The sequence below is a fragment of the Rhododendron vialii genome, chromosome 6a, assembly GCF_030253575.1.
Source record: "Rhododendron vialii isolate Sample 1 chromosome 6a, ASM3025357v1".
Classification (NCBI taxonomy): Eukaryota; Viridiplantae; Streptophyta; class Magnoliopsida; order Ericales; family Ericaceae; genus Rhododendron; species Rhododendron vialii.
Window position 1 is genome coordinate 21,108,770 of NC_080562.1, and position 22,160 is coordinate 21,130,929.

The 22,160-nt window shown below is 37.7% G+C and overlaps 2 long non-coding RNA genes and 1 pseudogene across 2 annotated transcripts; all 3 read right to left on the minus strand.

Moving 5' to 3' along the window:
* Positions 1-2,887: 2,887 nt before the first annotated feature.
* On the minus strand, positions 2,888-3,846 carry LOC131330151 (uncharacterized). The gene is made up of 2 exons (XR_009200983.1): positions 3,763-3,846; positions 2,888-3,214 (listed from the first exon to the last, which is right to left on the minus strand). It is a non-coding gene; the product is annotated as an uncharacterized LOC131330151 (long non-coding RNA).
* A 4,765-nt stretch (positions 3,847-8,611) lies between these two features.
* Positions 8,612-19,436, minus strand: LOC131328474 (G-type lectin S-receptor-like serine/threonine-protein kinase SD2-5; annotated as a pseudogene).
* Positions 14,226-16,428, minus strand: LOC131330336 (uncharacterized). Its single transcript, XR_009201085.1, has 2 exons — positions 15,784-16,428; positions 14,226-14,541 (listed from the first exon to the last, which is right to left on the minus strand). It is a non-coding gene; the product is annotated as an uncharacterized LOC131330336 (long non-coding RNA).
* Positions 19,437-22,160: the final 2,724 nt, after the last annotated feature.

Genomic DNA, 22,160 nt, shown 5'->3' on the forward strand with positions numbered 1-22,160 from the left:
TTGAGTAGATGAATGCACTTAACTAAGGAGGAATTCTCCGAGGCATATGGTTGCCAATGTATAAAAGTAGGGAGAACTCATTAAATTCAACCTCTTGCTTCTTAGCTTCTATTTCCCAAATTGAGCTTCTAAGCTAAATGATAGCAAAAAACTGACCAAGAATCTATAGAACATAACAATGGAGATTAAAGAAATAGAATGGAGAACTAAGTTATTGCAACTACTTAGGGAAGCATATATAAAAAAGGTGAGTGAGCTACCTGGTGGACCGGTGTCAAGTTAAATGTAACTCGATTTGACAAAAAAGGGAATGAGTACAAATAAGGTTTCCATAGCGTTGCTGAGGAAGGTAAAAAAAGAGTCTGAAATCTTATAAAAAAACATAACCCTAATAATTCGCGAGGAACAAAGAAATTCCAAACTCATAGCACATGTTTGAAAAAGCACACCATAGAGCTATATGAACTTTCATTCACAAGAAAAAAAAAAGAAATCGATTATTGAGCCACAACAGATTAATTGCCTACTCTAAACTAAATACACATGTAAGACTCAATATACAACTTTCATAAACCTTAGTTGTTACTTGCCTGGGATGCCACAACACAGTTATCATCAACTTTTAGCAAGACTCGTATAGTATCATATATGGATTCAATAAGGGATTGCCTGTAATCTAAGTGTTCTGATTCAACACCAGTACATGCAAATATTATGCAAATGAACACACGCATTAGGGTGCACAATCTAACACACAAAGAGCGAGATAGAGATCTCTGTTGTACCCGACCATCAGCTAACGGTTTGACATTTGTGAGCATGGCACTTTTGAATCCTGCCTACTGTCTTGTTACCCTGCCGGTGTCCCCATCCAGCAACTTCTACATTCAATTCGCATACATAATTTTCTATCATTCACTCACAATCATCCGGGTACTATATTGGAAAGAACATGGAGCATTTCCAAAGCACAAACCTTTCAAATGAAAAATCAATGCCGAAGAAACAACAATATTTGGGTAGTCCTTTCTATGATAGCATTTGGTCACTAGACAAAGTTAAATAAAAACTAACCTTCCTCGTCGCCCAAAACTCAGCTTCTATCAAAACACCTCCTAGCACTAGTTGTTTATGAAGTTTCTGCAACTCGCTGTAAATATTGCACTTTATCGGCATCAACTGAAGAGGAAATTGTAAATTTATGAAGTAAAATACCACGTTCAGAAACCATAATACGACTATATTCATATCAATGATACTACCTTAAGACTTTACATCCTAATATATCCCTTGAGCATGTCCAGCATAGTGCCAATTACCTTCTCCATTTATGACCAATATTTTTTTAATGCCTAGCTAATTTTTATTACTAATTGATATTTCCTTTCCAGTGTTCAATAACCAAGCAGTACGGCTTCAATACCCACCATGTATGAAATTTTAATAGCCAATGTGGTATGAGTATTTGTCGATTTTGCCATTCCCGTTACTTATGTGATATACGTTTAGTCCAAAAAATCAATAATTGTCTTGACAAATCTCTCCGTACAATATTTGATACTAAACTAGGTGAAGCGCTACATGCACAACACGTATGTCATGCCCGTTGATTGGAAATTGGTTGGAATAAGTTTTGAGTAGTTGGTATACATGGTGCAGATATGTACCTTAAGTTGTGCTATAGTTGCTTGTTCCAAGCTGATGGGAGGAGGCTTCTATTTCTGTTTTACCAGCACCACTTTCACCGCTAACCAAAATTGACTGACTTATTCCCTCATTAATCATTTCTCTGCGCCCACAGAAACAATCATCATTTAAGATCAGGGCTACGTGCACAGCACTGCCCATTGAGGGGTAATCATAGAAAATAACTTATATGTAGTATATGAAATTGTAGGTTTTTGTAGCCAAATAGACAAATATGCATGTAATTTATATGTAGTATATGAAATTGTAGGTTTTTGTAGCTGCTAAATACGTTCTGTCTTTGGTTTCTTCCTTTACAAGATCCTGTAAAGCCCATTTAAACTTCTTTCCATTGTTTCTTGCACATCGGCAAGCAACCACTCCTCTATAATCCATGTCCAGGAATGTTCCATTTCTTAACCTTCTTTTTTGGAACCTCTACTTACAAATATGGGGAAAAAATAGCTTCAAATAAAAGAAATAATGGTTGACTAACTACTTCCACAAACTACAAATCTCAGATGTGTACCAACCTAGAAGGTAACAGAAACAAAACAGGCATTTTAAGCTAGTTTATGCCAACCAATCATTTAACAATGTCCAAACCCGCCAAAAATATTCAAGCTAAACCAATGCAAAGTTTCGTAACGTGTGCAAAAACTAACTTTTGAGGGCATGAGGGGAAAAATAATAACTTTGGAAGTTTAATCCCAGATTCTCCTCATAAACTTGACATGTGTCTAATTAGGCCAAGAAAGATCATATATCGGTGCGATTGATTGTAGGCAAATCATTTCCATCAATTCACATAGACAGGCTACTTTGATATCAACCAACAATTATGTCTCATCTATATATTTTTTTGCACATTACAATATGGATTACAATTATCTTGAGATCTTAACATACAAAATCTGGAAGTGGAAGCGGATTCCATGGCTACTGTTTGATTATTGCAAAATGATAATGCTCATCATGCTGCCCCTTCTGTGCCATCATATGGCTATCATACAAATGTAGTCTTCTAAAAGGGTTCACAGTGATTAGTATACTTCATGTGTACGTCTTGGGACACCATTACGTCAATTAGCCTCCATCTGGGAGCAAATGCTAGTGTTATGCAAAAAATAATGTAACCTTACATATATTTCATTTATATCATATCTAGATTTTAAATTTTGTAGAACTCCCGGTTCGTGCAAATAGGCCAGCTTTGTTATGTCATCAACTCCACATGGTGGTGCTTCAAAATTCTTGGGATAGACTTCAGTAGCCTTAACAACAACCTGCAATTTAAAACTTAACATCAACCAACAAACAAGCAAGCAAAAAAAAGGGAAGAAAACAACAGAACATTGTGCATTTCTAAACAATAGATGTCCATACACAAAAGCGGTGGGGAACACTTGTTGTCTTCCCTAAAGTACCAAGAACCCTGATCTTTTCACCTTTGACTTAAACAATTTCCCCATCTATCAGGATCCTCCACCCAAACAAAAGATCCATTGCCTAAACTGACTGAGCCAGCCTACAAAATCAAGTGATACAGCAATTAAACCAACTATAACCCATTAGACTTTGCAGAAAATTGAGGAACAAAACAATATGATGACTATGAGATTGCAAAGCATCAGTCACAAATACATTTTAATCAAGTCACAATATAAACCAAAGGGATGCAACATGAGCCAGCCTGCAAAACCAAGTGATACAGCAATTAAACCAACTATAATCCATTAGACTTTGCGGAAAATTGATGACTATGAGATGCCAAAGCATCAATCACAAATACATTTTAATCAAGTCACAAGATAAACTAAAGGGATGCAACATATTAGTAGATAAACAAAGTCATGTCAATGAAAGTAGTTTAAGGACCTGTAGTCTAGAGATGTCGAAGGATCATGAGGGAGGTGGAACGGAAAAGTAAATGAAAAGTGGGAGGTTTTGACATGTTAAGCAAAAATAACATGAGAATACAAAATAATTAACAACTTGCATTGAAGTCTATTAAGCAGGAAGAGGTAACCATAAAGCACTATGGGCTTTATTTACTTCCCATACAATACAAGTGACCAGTGATTCAATGTTGTGTTACAGCAGCAATTACACATCGACCTTGAATGGGGATAACGTAATAAAACCCTCCATGTGGACTATTGTTAGCACCTTGATTTCCAAGGCTTGCTAAGCTTGGCTAGTGGTGGCACCTTACACCTTAGCCAACCAGTGGAAACAAAGGCATAAGGCAGGCATGTCTTTACAAGGTGACCCGATGGTGTCAGTTGGTGTCGGCACTGGTCCATTAGGCAAGTAGCAGCTAGGATGCACGTGAAGGCCCGATGATTAATGAGGCATGGATGCTAAACGGGAAGCTAACTTGTGGGACAATGCAATCAGAAAACGGCTAAGTATTTAGAGCTGGGTTGGATCACGAAATTGGCTTGGATTGTTGGATCAGATTGGGCGGTTACTCGACAGTTACTAATCTGCACATGTTGCTGGAAGCTTGGACTGGTGGCCAGGCAGACCCGACGGTTATCAGCAGTTATTTCCAGCAAGGCACCAAGCAGTTATCCACGTGATGGCAGCTTGTGGCTGTGCCAGCACAACCCTAGGGCAGTTGGGGGTGTCAACTGCAGATCATGGGGCCTTCCCATGATCCCATTTACTTAGTGGCCATGTTTTATTGATTGTAGCCTTGTATAGGCACTACATTTTTGAGTCTAAGGCAGAGGGGTGTTCTGTCTAGTACTCTAAGTGTTTTCCTTGTATTGATGGTGCAATAAAGGTTGGGATGGGTTCCTGTATACTGTGTGTTTGCTAGAATTTCACTCAAACTCGTGTGTGTGTGTGTTTTACATAGTTGGCTGAGACCAAGTCTCGGGCAAAACTAGTTGCCATCACGAGCAGAATTGTAGGTGAAATATAGCCCTGTGACAACTATCATGGTAACGATGCTTCACATAAATCCAGCAAATAAATAGTACATGAATAACCATGACACTACTCCAGGAAAATGCAGGATTAACAACCGTAAAATTTCAATAATTTGCACGCCAGCAAGATAAACTTAGAATGGAAGCAAACTCTAACTACACATGCGCACACACACAAGCTCACAACATAATATAAATTATACGTCCGAACAGCCAAACATGAAAAGTTGCCATCAAAACCAAGGTTAAAACTAACCAATGCATTAAAGCATATCATCGGTAAAAATACCAAGCTATTAGTCCAGAACACCCTATTTCACCCTTAAACTTTTATATTAAGTCCCATTAGTTGTGGTCTATATTATGTGAACGTAAACCATAGATAAATAATACAGACGCAGAACAATAGCAAATACATTCAGTAAATTAGATCCCACAAGAACTATTTCTGGGCACACAGGGATGGAGTCGCTATCACATCTAACGTAGCCACATCACAAATGGAAGTCCAATGTGTTTCCACCACAGTAAATTAAAAGGCACAGTAGTTATAGAAATCATACGAATGCAATTTCAACAATAAATAAACTCAAATGGGGAAAAGCCACACACCAACAACCCAGTGAAGCAACCACAATGGCAAACATGCAACATTCGTGAGGAACAAACAAAGAACTTAAAACTCAGAGAAATAATCCCCAAACATCTCACACCCAAAAAAAAGAGCGCTAGAAAAGAGGTCGTGACCAACGACCCAAAAAATGGCAATACATTGAACTACAAAATAATAAACTCCTTAACTAAACAAAACTTAACCATACAGCAAATCAAAAAGGAGAACAGATCGCAAGAATTACCTGTTCAAAGCGAAAAACAGTGCAAAAGATCCGAAGCACCCAAAGTGCAGACCAAAAAGGCACATGTTTCAACATTGTCCAATCATACATGGCTTCGACATCATTTTCATTGAGAATTATAGCATTAAAAACCCATCTCCACTCACATGTTAGAATTAGTCGATAGTCATTTTGAATCCCATGAGCTGTACGGAAATCACTCCAACCATTATGCAATAATTCATCTACAACTTCTACAGGTCAAGTTTCTGATCCATGCCTCAGCAGAATCCAAACGTTCTTACCCATACCATTGAAAACCTAGCGACAACCCTCCAGCAATAACTATGCAATGGAAAATAGCATTATTAAATATATACAAACAACAGCACAACAATATCTTGGACTGGGAAGCAGAAAAACATGGCAAGCAGAATAAATTGAATAGCCACACCATTGTTGGTCCAAATAAATGAAGCGGCATAATATGCTTAAGATACCAGCACTGGCCAACACCCATAAAATTGAAAACAACCAACTGTATGAAAATCAGGAGAGGTTGAAATGGAAAACAAGACTGTATGATGTATTGAATTCTGGAAAATAAGTGTTCCACATTTAACAACTTGCATCAACAATAGAATAAAGCATGTTTTTTTAAATTTTAATTAGAAAAATACTATGTGAGAAACTGAAAATATTCTAATGTACAATAGTGTATGAATGAATTGTGCACAAGAGCATCTAGCCATTGAAATAATTCATCAAGCAAACCCCATCTAAATCATCACACAAACCCAATAGAACTTTGTAGTCGCACTCAAAGTTACTATAAGCTTCATATTGCAAGTCAACAGTGCCTTGATGCTTTACAAGAGCAGCAATTACCCTTTGACATTGAATCGTGATAAGGCAATAACACCCTTTAAGCAAAGCATCTATCGGTGATTTTTCACATAGGTCCAGCGGATGAACAAAACATGAATAATCATGGCACTATGGCACGAAACACATGATGTACAACTCATCAGCAGAAATACATAAGTATTCAAGACGTTAAATCACTACCCAAGACCTTATTTTAAATCTGGAAACAAAAAATGAGCCTTAAACTTTTACATTATATTTATCTTAGATGCAAGCTAGAAAAGAGATAAAAAAGATATTTTTCCGAAAATTCATGTTTGGTTGACTTATAGTTTTGTTTTTTTTTTTGGGGTAAATTAGCTTGAAATTAAAAAAGGTTAACCGAATTTACATCCTACAAGGGGCATACCCCAAGAGGAAAAGAAAAAGAAAAAGAAGAAAAGTGAAAAAAGTGCGATAATCCATGCACAACCCGCATGGAGAGTAGGGTAGAGTAAGCTAAATAGCAAAAGCGCAATGTGTTTTGTCATCATACCCTGTTGCACTATCCATCTATGAGGAAAGATGGCACAACAAGCGCAATGTGTTTTCTCCTCAATGGATATTTTATTTCTACTGTTATTCGATCCTTCAATATTAGGAGTCATAATGGGTGGTTGTATACAGAAATAGCCACATGACAAAAATTTTGAAGGAGATAGAATCATACTCCCATAAATCGAAAATGGAATAAAAATTAATCAGGGTAACAAATGCTGGAAATTACTTATTTATCTTCGTCCATTATGTTTACCTCTGTCTTTAGAAGTATCAACCAATTCCCTATGCTTACATAAACGGATTTTCGTAACACAAGGATCCTAGTATTGTCTTCAAAACGATATTTACTTTGAACTATCATACGGCCAATCACTCTTGACTATAGTCCAGAGAGGAAGTTGTCAATGAGTTGTGGCCATTGATGTAGACAAATTTTGAACGTGGCTCATATAATGTTTTTTCCTAAGTAAGTTATAGCAGAATAGATTATACCATTTTGATAACCTATGCTTTCAGCAACGTAGAGTTTGATTTTCTATTTCTTGCTACAGAAATAGAAACACATACTACTGCAAGGAATAAGTGAAGGAAGGAGAACACCAAACGTTAGTGTAAAGCAATGGAAGTTATGCATACAAACTGATAGGATTGCATTCGCTAGTATCAACGTATATACACGCATAGATAGCTATATACAAAGTACAACAAGAGGGGGCAAGAGAGACTACCAGGAAGGTCAAAACTCAAATTCATCCTCTCTTTTTTCATCACTTCATAAACACATGAATATATAGAGAAACCTAGCAACTTGACTCTCAATGTTCATATAGAGCAACAACTATATATCCGCTTTTATTAGTACTAATGACATCTCCGTGCACAAAAATAGCAGCATCTTCCTCACTTCAACTTCCATCTCGAAGAACCTAGAATCAAAGTATCCCCCATGCTTAGTGAAATATTGACTGAAACTTGAGTCCAAGTTTAAAAAATAAATAAATAAATAAACTCGTAAATCCCTCTGCAATTCTTTACTCGAACTCATACCAAAATGAATTTTACCCAAATTTTGTTTATCCAAATCAAGTGAGACTCCGTCCTTTGCTCAAAATTTTTCAAGGCCAATTTGGGGTTTCCAAATTAACCACTCTGCCTATATTGCATTTACGGTAGTGCTTCAACTTGGGGTTACCAATTGGAGGGCCTACTATCCAATGAAGCTTTTGGTCAGATTCAATAGAGGAAAAAGGCTAGAGAAAAAGCAGTTTTGAAAAAGCATCATTCATCGTAACTTCACAAACCCTAGTAACCTACTAAAATAAATCACTTCTTCCCGGAGCAAAAAAGGTGAAATCAAATAAACCCTAATGAGCTGTCAAAACCCTAGAAACCAACTAGAATGAAGAGATGGCATAAACAAGAGTATACAATGGGAGAAACAAAACAAAAAAGCAAAAGAGAAGGCCATAATACCGTCTTCCTCATCTTCGTCATCATTGACGGCGTCACTGACTCTCAGTCGACCAGTTCTCTCGTCCTCTTCAGCATCGAGTTGATCATCTATACGAAACGAGCGAAGAGAAAAAAAGTGAGCGCCACATATTTGGTAGCGAATGTTCTGGAAATCCGCATTTTCGTGGAGTGAAAGTGGGGTTTTTTCCTTCGTCATCTAACATTCAATTGTTTCCGGCCATTTTTTGGAGAGAAAATTAGGGCACCTTAGGATTCGTAGGCAGTTGCGATTCAAGCGAAAACCCTAATCACAGATGCTTCTGAAGGAGAAGAATTAGGAATGTCGCAATTTATAGATAGAGAGAAGTGAGAGAAAGGGAGAGAGAGAGGGGTTTGTGAAAGGGATTGAGGGAATCGGTTTTGGGCGGTGCAGTCCCACTGCTCTCTCACCACGTCCTCCACTCCGTGTACATAAATGGAGAACATGTTACAAAGACCAATAAACAACAACACATTGAAATCATTCAAAAAATAAATAAATACCAACCATTAAAATCACTCATCTTCGTAGATGTTGACGGCGTCACCACGGGTTCTCTCTCGTCCTCTTTAGCATCGAGTTCATCTGCACAAAACAAGCAAAGAGGGAAAAAAAATGTGAGCGCAACAGATTTCATAACGAATGTTACCGAAATCCACATTATCGTGGAGTGAAGAGAAATCATTGTCTGAGATTCAGTTATTTCCGACCATTTTCTGGAGAGAAAATTAGGGCACGAAGAACCCTAGAATTTGTGAAGCAGGTGTGATTTATGCGAAAACCCTAAAAGAGCACAGATGATTCTGAACGAGAAGAATCTATAATGTCGCAATTTAGAGAGAGAGGGAGAGGTTTTTTTGAATGTAAAGAGAGGGGTTTGTGAAAGGGATTGAGAATTGGTTTTGTGTGTGAGAGAGAGAGAGAGGAGCACGAGAGAGAGAGAGAGAGACATTCTGAACGAATCTTACGATTTAGAGAGAGAGAGAGAGAGAGAGAGAGAGAGAGAGGAGCGTAAATGAATTTATAATCGGTTTAGAGAGAGAGAAGCGTAATCCGTTTAGAGAGAGGAGCGTGCGCGAGAGAGACGTTCGAACGTTCGTGAAAGGGGCTTTGAAAAGAGACGTTTGTGAAAGTAATTGATGAGGGAATTGGTTTTGGCCGCTCTCTCACCAGGTCTTCCAGTCCGTGTGTACATTAAATGGAGAACATGTACAGTGATTTTTGTCTCTCCTAGAAATACCATTATGGCCTCGTAAAACTTTTTTATTTTTCAACTTCAATACAGTTTTTTTTTTGGGCTACACAAAAAATCTGATGAACCGTGAAACCAGTCCGGACCGAACCGATCTATGCCTTTTGGATTTTGTACATGGACTAATGGTCCGAACACGGATTCAAAAATTAAAAAACTGTGAGATACATATTAGGATTGGATTTTCATTTGAAAACCGTGGATTATCCAAACTGAACCGTGAGATATTTAAGAAATAAAAATATAAATATAAATATAACATATAGTAAATAATTATAATTTTACACCTATTTCTATATTATACATACAATCATACAATAGCTTTTATATACATGTGTATATATGTATATGTATTTATTTTCGTTAACTTTGGTTGTCGTCTCTTTGATTCCCAAGCTGCCAAGCTCGCAACTCCTATTGAATCTTCATTACTGGATAGTGAATGTGTATGTATTTTATGCTTTAGTATATGATGTATTGTGTTTGAGAACTTAAAATACTTGCTAAGTGCTTACTATAATCATCTTTTACTTGGAGTATAGAATCATGTAGTACTTGGTTGATGAAATACTTGGACGATGTAATCTGTGGACAAAATCGGGATCGAACCATGACTCACGGTTCGGATTGGAACCGAACCGCGAGACTTTTGGTCCGGACACGGATTTCATTTTTCAAAAACCATGACTCACGGATTAGGATTGGATTCATAGGAATCCGATCCGATCCGGACCGTGCGCAGCCCTAGTTTTTTTTGTGTTTCTTGGCTGAATATATCATGAAAAAATAAAAATTATCTTGTTGGGTAATTCTTGTCTTAAAAAATGAGAGAGGAAAATAGGGTAATGATTCTTCTGATGAGTGATTTCTGCACCCGTTTTTTATTAACCACAATAATTATTCAAATGTCCTTAAACTTTGTACAAAAATTATTTCATTTTGAAAGGTTATTCTGGTAACTTCACACACTAAAAAACATAAAAGAAGAGTGTGATTAGTAAAAAGGAGAGGGATGAAATCACTCCCATTCTTGTACTTCTTTTTTTATAATCATTTACTATACCTAAATTATTGCAAAAATGTAATTTACCACACAAAATTTGCCAACAAATTGACTCGGAAGCAAAATAAGTGAGAAGGGCATTGAAGCCATCACTCACCTTTATTATGATGAAAAGTACGCTCAATCAACATCTCCAAAGAAACCAGCTATGCAAAAAACAATCGAAAGCAAAATCACAATCTAATATACGGGAAAGACTACAATACACACCCCTTATTTGGGTGTGTATCATATGCACCCTCCAAAATGTTATGAATTATAGAGAAAATGTTACGAATCGTATTGCTAAAAAGTTACGAATCGTATAAAGGTTACGAGATACACCAAAATGTTATGAATCATAATGAAAATGTTACGAATCGTATTACTGAAAAATTATGAATTCTAGAACAAAAGTTACGAAACATGCTAAAATGTTATGAATAAATCATAAAATAGGTGCATGTGGTACACCCTTTTAAGAGGTGTGTATTGTAGACTTTTCCCTAATTATACACTTCTAAGTTGAATAAGAAAATTAACACCAATGCAGAAACACATGCACATGTATATTTTCGTTGGCTTTCAACTTTCAACCCGATGAACACGAAGATGAAACTATGACTTAGAATCGAGATGCAACAAAATCAATACACTTGTTGCCTCCAACATATTGCAATGAACCAAATATATAAATAAGCTTTTCCACCCTCGATCACTTAACCAGCTAAACAATTAGCGATCTAAACACATTTCAAAAAATGACAAGGTCCACATACCAAAATGAGCAGCATTAGCTCTCTACTCTGCAAGGGCTGTGTAGTTCTGGAATGGTTGGTTCACGGCGATGAAGGCTTCCAATCATTTTTGGGATCTGTGAGGTGGGTTCACAGCAGTTTGGAGGCTTGCGGCGGCGTTGGCTCCAGCGCTAGTTTTCTGTTCCCCGCCCCTGATGTTGTTCGGCCTCTCTCCCACTAGTTTTCTTCCACTGGTTCTCTTCAAGGCCAGCCCAACATATTTTGGGACCCTAGGCCAATTTATAGAAGGGGCCTTCTATTTATTGTAAAAAAAAATTAAGAATGGTTTTTAGCTGGTAATTAGGAGTTAATTAAAATATAAAACACTATTTTATTTTATTTTTGTAAAATTCATGTGTGTAAAAATATCTTGAGAAAATTTAAACTTATAAATAAAAGAACAAATTCAAGGGGGAAATATAAGTTGTTCAAGAAAAAGAAAAGGCATATTTCCACAAAATAGAAAGTGAGGCTCCAAAGGTTTGAACCTAGGTACTTTACTTGGAACAAATCTCATAACTACCACTTGGCTACATAGCTAAACACAGTAAATGATGGCATAAAACGCCCATTCCAGAAACCTTCTTAAAAATTAAGCAGTTTATTTCACATTTTCAAACTCAAAAATAATATAAATGAAAAATAATTTTTTAATTTTTTTTGCACCGTATAAAAGATCTTGATGGGATCTATCAAACAAGATCCATATTTGTAGGAAAATTATTTGCGTAAACACATTATTTTTGAGCTTGAAATTGCCTTCTTAAAAAATAATCACTTATTTAAGGTTGCGGAACGGACCATATAACATGTCCACCAAAATGGGGCTCCTAGTTTGGGCCTCTAATTGGAGGCCCTAGGCCCGGGCCTCTTGGGCCTTGCCCTAGGGCCGGGCCTGGTTCTCTTCGTCGGCCGTCCTCCTTCTCTCATCCCTGTCGTTGGTCGGCCACCAATCAACTTGTTGGAGTTTTCCGATTTCGCCTAACGGCTAGGCCGGCCCGGCGGGGCTGTGGTTGCTTAGGTCTGCGCGTCTCCACCGGTTTTTCTCTTGAGATCACTTAGTTCTTGGCGTAACGGTTGTGGGGCTACGACGGCTTTTGGGTGTCGTCTAGTGTGGTGGTTGGCGGTAGTGTTATCCTTTTGCCGTGGTGGCTGTGGTGGACGGTGGAGGTGTTGGTGGCTGATTTTGTCAGTAGTAGCTAGGGTTTTGATTGAGCTTGTATTGGTTGGGCATGTCCCACTATTTGGGCTTTTAGGCCTTTAGGCATTTGTTCTGTCATTTATTTATCTGGGTATTTAGGCCAATGGGTGTGGGCTTTATCCCAATGAGTTTTCCATGTTTGGTTTTCTTGCCAAACTTGGGAATTGGGTCATGGATGGATATAGGATTATTCTTAGCATTATAGATCCTTTGGGTCTCGAGTTAGGAATTTGATATCATCATTCCTTGTTCCTATTAATCTTTGTAACATTTTCAGAGATTAATAAAAAAAATTTGCCTTAAAAAAAAGATAATGTTAATGGAGACAACATAGTAGTCGCACGAATAACGTCCTCATTTAGACATGCAACTACCACTTTTCTTGGTATCGCAGGTTTTTTGATGCTATAGTCCAAGTTGGTTTCAACATCCACTGAGCCTTCTAAAACCTTGACAACCATAGACATAGAAGGCCTCCTGTTAAAATCACTTTGTAGACACCATGCAGCCATCCCCATCATCTTTGCAACTTTTGCTTCATGTTGTTGCATTTCATCATGGTGTTTGTCTATGATATTTGGAAGCCTTCCCTCTTCTGCCTTCCGCTTGAAAAGAGCAAGTAAATGCATATCTTCCTCAGGCTAAGACCAATCCAAGTTTTTCCTACCATACAAGATTTCCATCACCACGACACCAAAGCAAGACATCTACTTTTTCTGTGATAATCGAGCTCAACCATTCAGGAGCTGTTTACACCCATTTTTGGCCAAAAATTAGAGTACAAATTTATGGGCTAAAAGGTGGCCTTGAAAACCAATTTTCGGCCTTGAAAGGCCTTATGACCGATTGCCCACGAAATAGGGCCGGTTTGGAAGCCATTGACCGAATTAAGTTTTGCATAAGGCTTGGGTCGAAATAAACTATCACAAGCCCAAGCCCAAGTTGACCCACTGGATCAAGGTGTTTTTACCCAAGCCTAGGCCAGCTCTTAAGGAATAATAAGGCCTTCTAAATAGGTCCAAATCAATTAAAGCCCAAGTTTTCTTTCTAAAATTGGGCTCACGAGGCTTACAACGAAAATGGAGGCCCATGATTCACCTTTAGTTTAGGCCCAATTGATAGATGGGCCTACTTCTTTAAAAATGTTACTTATGGCCTGTTAGTTGGCAAGAAAAGGCCTTATGCTGCTTACAAGCAGCTCATAGGCCTAGAATGTTCTTGCTGGATAAAATCTGGCCAAGCTGCTTGTGGAGTAGCCACCATCCTTCAGCATGAAGCAAGGCCAGGGACAGGTGGCGTACATGCAGTCCTTGGAGCTGCTGGTGAATGATTCATGCAGACCTAAGCAAGCAGCTCATCCAAGTCTAGTTGATCCTTTGTTCTTTGATTCTTTTTCCGTAAGAAATCAAGCTTAGAGGATTTAGAAGGCCCACAAGAGATGCAAGGACCAATATAATGGTGGGAAGGCCTGAAGAAGTCTCGAGCTACAGCGTGGGTGGGTGTCACGCCCTCGATTTTCAATATAAATATTAAAGGTTTTTCATAAATAAAAATCCTCACAATAATACAAATATTACCCAAAAGCCATTTCTAATCCCCTTGTTCGCAAATCATCTCCAAACTCCAAAGCATTCCCAAATTTACATCTTTGGCCCAACGGCCTAAAACCACTAGATCACGTTAAAAGAAAGTTAAGAGTTTACAGGGATCCTTCATTTAACAAAAAATAATAATAATAATAATAATAATAATAATAATAATAAGATTACAATTTCTTCATCCGGTGATAAAGTTTAAAAAGAGATGCAAAATTAACTCTCTGAAGTCGCTTTCAAAATGTAGGATCGCATGCAAGCACAGCAACCCATGTCACAGCCTCTGATTTGTACCTGAAAAATGATAGGTTGAGCTACACTAGCCCAGTAGAAAAATCTATGCCAACTTTATGTGTATACGAGAAGACAAGTGCGAAAAGAAAGAGATTCACGTCGATAGACAACAGCAATTAGAGCCAATTATGAATATACTACACAATCAAGACTTCTAATCAAGGAATTTCCCGCATTAACCCTCTTTTTCTCGTGCCACGTCTCATCGTTTAACACATCCTTACAATTAGATTCCGTTTATAGCCCAACATGCGAATGCCTATACCGGTCTTCCTCAACGTGTCACACTACGGTAGGTCATCTATGCCTCTTTGGCAAACACTCTACCAAATGAGAAATCGAACGACATATAATAATAAGAATAGCATACTTAAAATCCCACACGAAACCTGTTACCACAAGTCACCATACACTACAATGATATCCCAAATTCTTAGTTCAATACAACCAACATTGCCCTTAGAGTCACCACGGCTTTCCCCGGGTCTTTTCTCTAAGTCGAACCGAAAGAGAGTCACCGTGGCTTTACCCAGGTCTATTCTCAAATCCGCAGAGCAGTTGGGTCACCACGGCTTTACCCGGGTCTATTCCCACTCTCACAGAGTAACAGGGTCACCACGGCTTTACCCGGGTCTATTCCCACATCTACGAGGCACTTGGGTCACCACGGCTTTACCCGGGTCTGTTCCCATAATCACAATTACTCACAATGCAAACTTGTCGATACGACTTCATAACAAGGTCTAATGTACTACAGTCATTAAGGGGGCAACACCCACCTACCAACGAGTATAACAATCAACCCATCTTGCATTAACATAACTCATATCAACAATAAGTCGTCACATCACCATTTCTGACTTTAATTTACCAATTAACCATTTCACCTCGCATTTTCCATGATCGTCATCATTTCACAATTATTGTTCATGTGTCATCGTACCACATTTCAACCAACACTCATCATAAATTCATAACTCAACATTTGTGCAATATTTTAAGTCTATCGAACTCATTCTTAAGTTGAGGCAACTAACCACCCTTCACTTCTATAGTCCTAACTTTTTGTATACTTAACCTGTCAACGTAATTTCAGTGGCAATTAAAAGATGACTTCAAAACCTCGAAATCGATATATCATACGCTCGAATTGGACATCGGACGAGGAAGTTATGGTCATTCGAAGTTGGGCAAAAACCCAGAAAATAACAGCAACAGCAGAAAACGAGGCAGCTGACACACCTTCACTCCTATGATCATAACTTTCTGTGTACTTAGAGTTTTAAGGTGATTTTGGTGGCCCTGGAAAGCTGACTTCAAGATCTCGAATTCGATATATAATTTGGGCGTTTTCGATATCGGACGAGGAAGTTATGACTGTTCGAAGTTGGGAAAAATCTCAGAAAAATGGGCAGCAGCAGAAAAACGGGACAGCAGCAGATTTTGGGGATTTCAAAGGAATTCAACAACAAATCTCAATACAATGATCAATAGCAAGTCTCAAACACTATATCAACTCATAAACACATAAAATTAGTTAGATTTTCCTACCTCAAGTTTCAAAGCCGAACTCATGAGATCAAACAAAGCCCTAACCTCCAAAACTTCAAAATCAGCCGGTTCCTCCTTCCCCGAGCTTGACCCACGAAATTAAGGCTCAATAATGCATATAGAAGTTAAAATGGAGATGGGTTTGTGTAGGTTTCATGTTGTTTTGATGGGTTTTTGGTTGAGAGCAAAAGAGAGGGAGAGAGAGCCGAAGAGAGGGTTTCGGGAGAGAGTGGGGAGAACGAGAGATTGAGGTGTGTGTGTGTGTCCTGTGTTGAGATATAAGAATGGGGAAAACTATCCCCTACACACACATCCACCCATACACTCATGCATCTTACACTAGCACCCTTCCACTAACCTGCTATCACATTAACTAACCTGCTATCACATTAACCCCAAAACAAATAATTACAACGCATATCACATTTGAACCATATTCTAACATTTTTTTGAAACGTCGGGATTATATAATATATATTTTTTTTTTTTTTTTAACGGGTCTCTACAGTGGGCCCAAAGGGTGTCCATTCAAACAGTAGCTTGAGTGTTGAAGCAGCTCAAATACTTGGATGCTTGAGGAGCTGAAATTCCTTTTGCCCTTTTGAAAAGTTTTATGCAAGAAAGAAGGATTTTTCAGGCCTTGGCCATTTCTCTTGGAGTAAAGAGCACATTTTTGTCAAAAGAAAAGCCTCTCATTGGAGCATTTTTGAAGCAGCTCAAGAGGGCCACATGGCAGCCGTGCATTGAAGCATTTGAAGCAACTGAAGACCTGAAGCTCATGCCTATAAATTACAGTTTTGAAGGCCTTGGCCAAGGTCCACAACCTTAAGAGCTCACAGCTTATGCACCTACATTTTCATTTCTTTTTTTCATTTTTTTTGATAGGCTACATTTTCATTTCTTTCAAGCATTACTTGTACTCACTTCAAAGTAGTTTAAGTTTTTGTCACATTTCTTGTACCCAAGCTTCGTTAAACCGTTAATGGAGTTCGTTTGATCCAAGTTTAGCTTCGCTTTATCTTTCTTTCCATTGTTCTAGCGACGATTAGAAAATTTTAAGTCCTTAGCTCGCAAAGGCAACCAACGAACCGTCACGAGGCCTTACCCTTTGGGCCAAGCACAATCACTCGAAAGGAGTCAGATTTTGAGGCATGAAGGCCTTAAAAACAACCTGCACAACAATCCTGTCCTGGCACGCCCGCAACACAAGCCAATTCGGTTTTTGCACTTTTGTGGAGAAACAGGAGCCAAGTATCCTGGTGTTCCCCTTAATGTTCTTTCAACTTGGCTTTGATCCTTGTCAACTAACTTTGACAATCCAAAATCGGAAACTTTTGCGTTCAGATTTTCGTCTAAGAGGATGTTTTGGGATTTGATATCCAAATGAATTATTTTTTGTTTGCAACCCTCGTGGAGATAGGATAATGCCTTGGCTATGTCTAAGATGATTTTTCTTCTGGATTGCCACCCAAGAATGAGCTCATTGTGGTTGCGGAATATCCATTTGTCCAATGATCTGTTAGGCATGTACTCGTAAACTGCTTAGCACAAAATCCAATCAACCTCACCAAATTTACATGATGAATTTTGCCTATTGTCTCAACTTCAGCTAAGAATGACTTCTTAACCTGACCTGAGCCATCGAGACGCTTTACTGCTACTTTGGTAGCATTGCTTAGTGTCCCTTCACAGACCGATCCAAAACCTCCTTGGCCAAGCTTGATATTGAAATTGTTGGTCATAATTTTCAGGTCCTCATAAGAGAATCTAGAGGGCATTCCTGGCACTAGGTTGAGACTAATCTCTTCAAGTTCCTTGGATTCCTTGTGCTTTCTGTGACGAAAAAGGAGAAAGGCAACAACCATCATAACCACACTGGATAAAGCTCCTATGCCGGATTTTCTCAATATTGTTCACGACTCGTCTTGATGTTTTAGAGGAAGGAACTACTACTATAGGATTTTTTTGATCTGGTTTCTCGAGAACTACTGTAGGATTACTCTACACTTTAAGGAATGTGCTGAAGTTGTAAAGCCCTTCACCCTCTTGGCTTACAAGATTAAGGACCACCGAAAGTAATAAGCAACCTCTCGGTGAACCAGAGTTACCAGACACACTTTCACTTTGGAATAGGATGGCTTTGCACAAACAGTTGTTCAAAGATGCTTTCTTACAATCTTCTAACTCTTTCTTACAATCTTCTAACTCTTTCTCCTCATAAATGATCTGGAAGGAATTGAAGTAACGAGTTTTCTAAATCTTGAAAAAGCTATGGTTTTGAGAATAATTGCAGGAAATGAGAGTATTTAGGGAGCATCCTTGTTTGGTTGCTCATAGTTTTCTTGCCTAAAAAGGCTTGTTCCATTTTTGGCTTCTCCAGGAGGACAACTACAGTTCCCATTTGAACAGACGACATATTTCCACACGCCAATGGATACCCACAGTCACCAACATCCGGTGTCAATAGATCTGTCGTCTTCCAATTATATACTGGATTATCATTAGCTGTTACCCATTGGTAGACCATCAAATAACCATCAAGCTCCAACTTCATGAACTGAGCGGTTGATGATGCAGGTGGAAACAAAAGACTATTGAAACTTCTATTCTCAAGTAGAAGATCTGGCGTAGTACTCCATTCTAAAGTGGACTCATAATAGTAATGGGGTGAATTCAAGTTTATGTAAGCGTACAAACTTTCACGTTGAGCATTGTAGGTGCGTGAATCTCGCGTGAGTAGCTGACATGTGAATCTACATGAGCTAGAGAGGTGCGATTAGCAGATGGTTGGAAAAGGGAAAAGATGAGTGATCTAATGGGGTGAAGGAAGCAGCGGGAGGACAAAAGAAACAAGACAACGTGTCCCTTGTCCTTTCCGCGTGAAGGGTGAGTAGCTTTCGCTAGATGGATTGGGTGAGGTCGATTTGTAGAAGAATATTCTTTCTTCCTCAGAATCAGTGCTTGCTACTTTCTCTCTCTAGTCTCTAGAAAAGATTGTCTTTGTCAAATCACATGAAATGCCTAGTATTTATAAGTACCTGGGCCTTGGTCAGGCCTAGGACGGCCTAGTAAAATCCCGACACGTGTCCTATATTGAAGGCTTTCAGCTGGCTAGCCTATGTAATAGATAAACCTTCCCCTAATTGAAAGTCCATTATACAAAGTTATGTCATTTATCCAATGAATAAATAAAGCACTTAATTTTTTTTTCCCCAAGTCAAAATTAATATCTGAAATCTTTGGTGCAAATTTAAAACAAAAAAAAGAAAAACAGAAAGCTTGGATAGTTAGACACGAAAAACTCATGAAAAATACAGTAGGATTTTAATATCAAACTTCTCCATTCTTTTGGACTTGACTTAAACTTAACTTAAATCTGAAAATTTTGTACTTATTTGAATTTTTTTCGCATTTGTTAGTTTTGCGCCAAACTTTTTTGGGGTGTTGATTCGTCTCAATGAGAGGAATCGGAAAAGTAATTTTTTTTTTTACTTTTACCCAAGTATTTTGAGAAATAAACACTTTTTAGCGTAAAACATTTTTTGCGCTAAAAAATGGTTATTTCTCAAAATACTTGGGTAAAAGTGCCAAATTTTTATTTTTCTGATTCCTCTCATCGAGACGAATCAATACCTCAAAAAAGTTTGGCGCAAAACTAAAAAATGCGAAAAAAATTTAAATAAGGACATTTTTCATATTTAAGTTAAATTTAAGTTAAGTCCAAAAGAACGGACCAAAGGAGGGTAGGTGCAGTTGTCTGTGCAAAGATAGCGTGTAATTCAAAATTCGGTCTTGCTATTGTCAGCCTATTGGGTTGACGATAAACACACTAGAAGACAAGGAAAATATGTATTTCTGTGTACTTTTTATATCCTTTAATACACATTCACACACTCATTATTGTCAGTGGGCTGATTTTAGAATTTTGGGGAAATTGCATTTCAGTGGAAGTTGGGGCAAATAATGCCCAACTCATGGAGAGGTTTTTTCGAAATTACATAAATATGGAATGGAGGAAAAAAAATTCCCCATACATAAAACGGAGGAAAAAATATTCCCCATACATGGAGTTGGTTGTAATCGAATCTGGGTTTGTAACAACCTTGATTTTTAGTAAATAAAAATTTCATTAAATATTTGAATTTTATTTGAAATTACTTGGATTTACTTTTAAAATTCCTTTTAAATTTCTATAATCCATTTTAACTAAATTTTAGTCCTTAAAATTTATATTTCTTGGCTAAAAATTCTACTTGGCAAGTATAGTTAAATTCTAACCATTTAGTTACTTTCTCCTAACCCTAAATGAGCCTTTTGAACCTCCTTGAACCTTTTGAACCTTCCAAACTTAGTGGCACCTTTTGGACCTTTAACCTTTACCCTTTGGTCGATAAAAGTTAGAGAAACTTTTATCCATTGGACAATAGAGTAAATTTAGATTTCTACCAAGAGTATTTTACTAGATTTGTTAAGGGTAAATTGAGTAGGAGGACATACTATAAGGTTTTTTACTATAATAAGGACATAAATATTTTCTTTTAAAGTCTAAAGGACATTCTGTCCAGAATTTACAAAAAAAAACCCCTACATCACGCGATCCCTCACGCGAGCCCAAAAATTACAAAAACAAACACGTGAGCTCACTATACGCCAAACTTCACCATACGCCAAACGTCTGTGGAAACGAGAAGGGAGAGAGAGAATCGACAAAGAATCAGCAGATCGTTTTCATTTCGATCGATCGATCACTAATGGAACGACGTCCGGTGAGTTAATCGACCTTGTTTTTACTTCTCATCCTCTTGATCGAGTTCATCATTGTCTTCTTCATCTTAGGGTTTCATGTCAGTATCTGAATGCATGTTCTCGTTTTCATTTCTCATCGTCATGGTTGAGTTCATCATCGTTGTTGTTAAGTTCATTATTGTCTTCTCCATCGCCTTCTAACTTAGGGTTCAATGTCTGTATCTGAATGCATATTGGTAAATCTGTTCGATTTGGTACATCTGTTTGTTGAGTTCATCATCGTTATTGTTGAGTTCATTATGAATGAGTTGGTACATCTGTTTGTTTTGTGCTGGTATCTGTTTGCTTTTTGACATTATTTTGGTACATTTATTTTGTAGTTTGGAACAATGTAGGTCTGTATCTATTAGTACACTTGGTACATCTGTTGTTGTTATTTGGTATACTAACTGTCTTCTATGTATATCGTTGTGCCTGTATTAGCGTATTTTGTAAGTTTTTAGTTTCTTTTGAGAACCTTCTTTCAGAGTTTATGTTCACCAAGTCATGGATCCTAAAGAACGAAGTGCAAACTAATATGTCTTCGATATCCTACTTATTTTGGTAATCATTACTGCCTGTAGTTTGGAACAATGTAGGTCTGTTTGTAGGTCTGTATCTGTTAGTACACTTGGTATATCTGTGTTAATTATGTTTTGTACATCTGTTCGGTAGTTTTTGTAGTTTGGAACAATGTAGGTATGTTTTAGGTCTATATCTGTTAGTACAGTTGGTATATCTCTTTTTAAGTATATTTGGTATATCTGTTTGGTAGTTTGGATCCATGTAGGTCTGTTGGTATCTCTGTATCTGTTAGTACACTTTGTGTATCTGTTGTTTTGTGTTGGTATATTTGTTTGGTTTTTGCAAGCAAGTTAGTACATCTGGTTGGTCTATTGGAATTATGTACCAATGTTGGTATCTGTGTATATGTATAGATCGTATATCTGTTTTTATATTTATTTTGGATTTGTGTTTTTTATTCTGAACAGGAAGATGTAGTAGAACAGATTAGACTGTTAGAGGCAAAAAAGGTAAGATTTAAGATGCGAGCAAGAAAGAACTCACCTTCAATTGCTGTAAAGAAAACAACAGATCAAAAGGAAGATGATGATGATGATGATGAAACACAGATAAAGGAAACTGAACAGGAGAAGAATGACATTGAATCGCTACATAAAAGGAGGGCTTCACAGAAATCACCTGTTAAAGGTACTCAATCGAGGAGAATAACAAGATCTCTTACCAAAAGAGAAATAAGAACGACAAGGATGTCAAAAAAA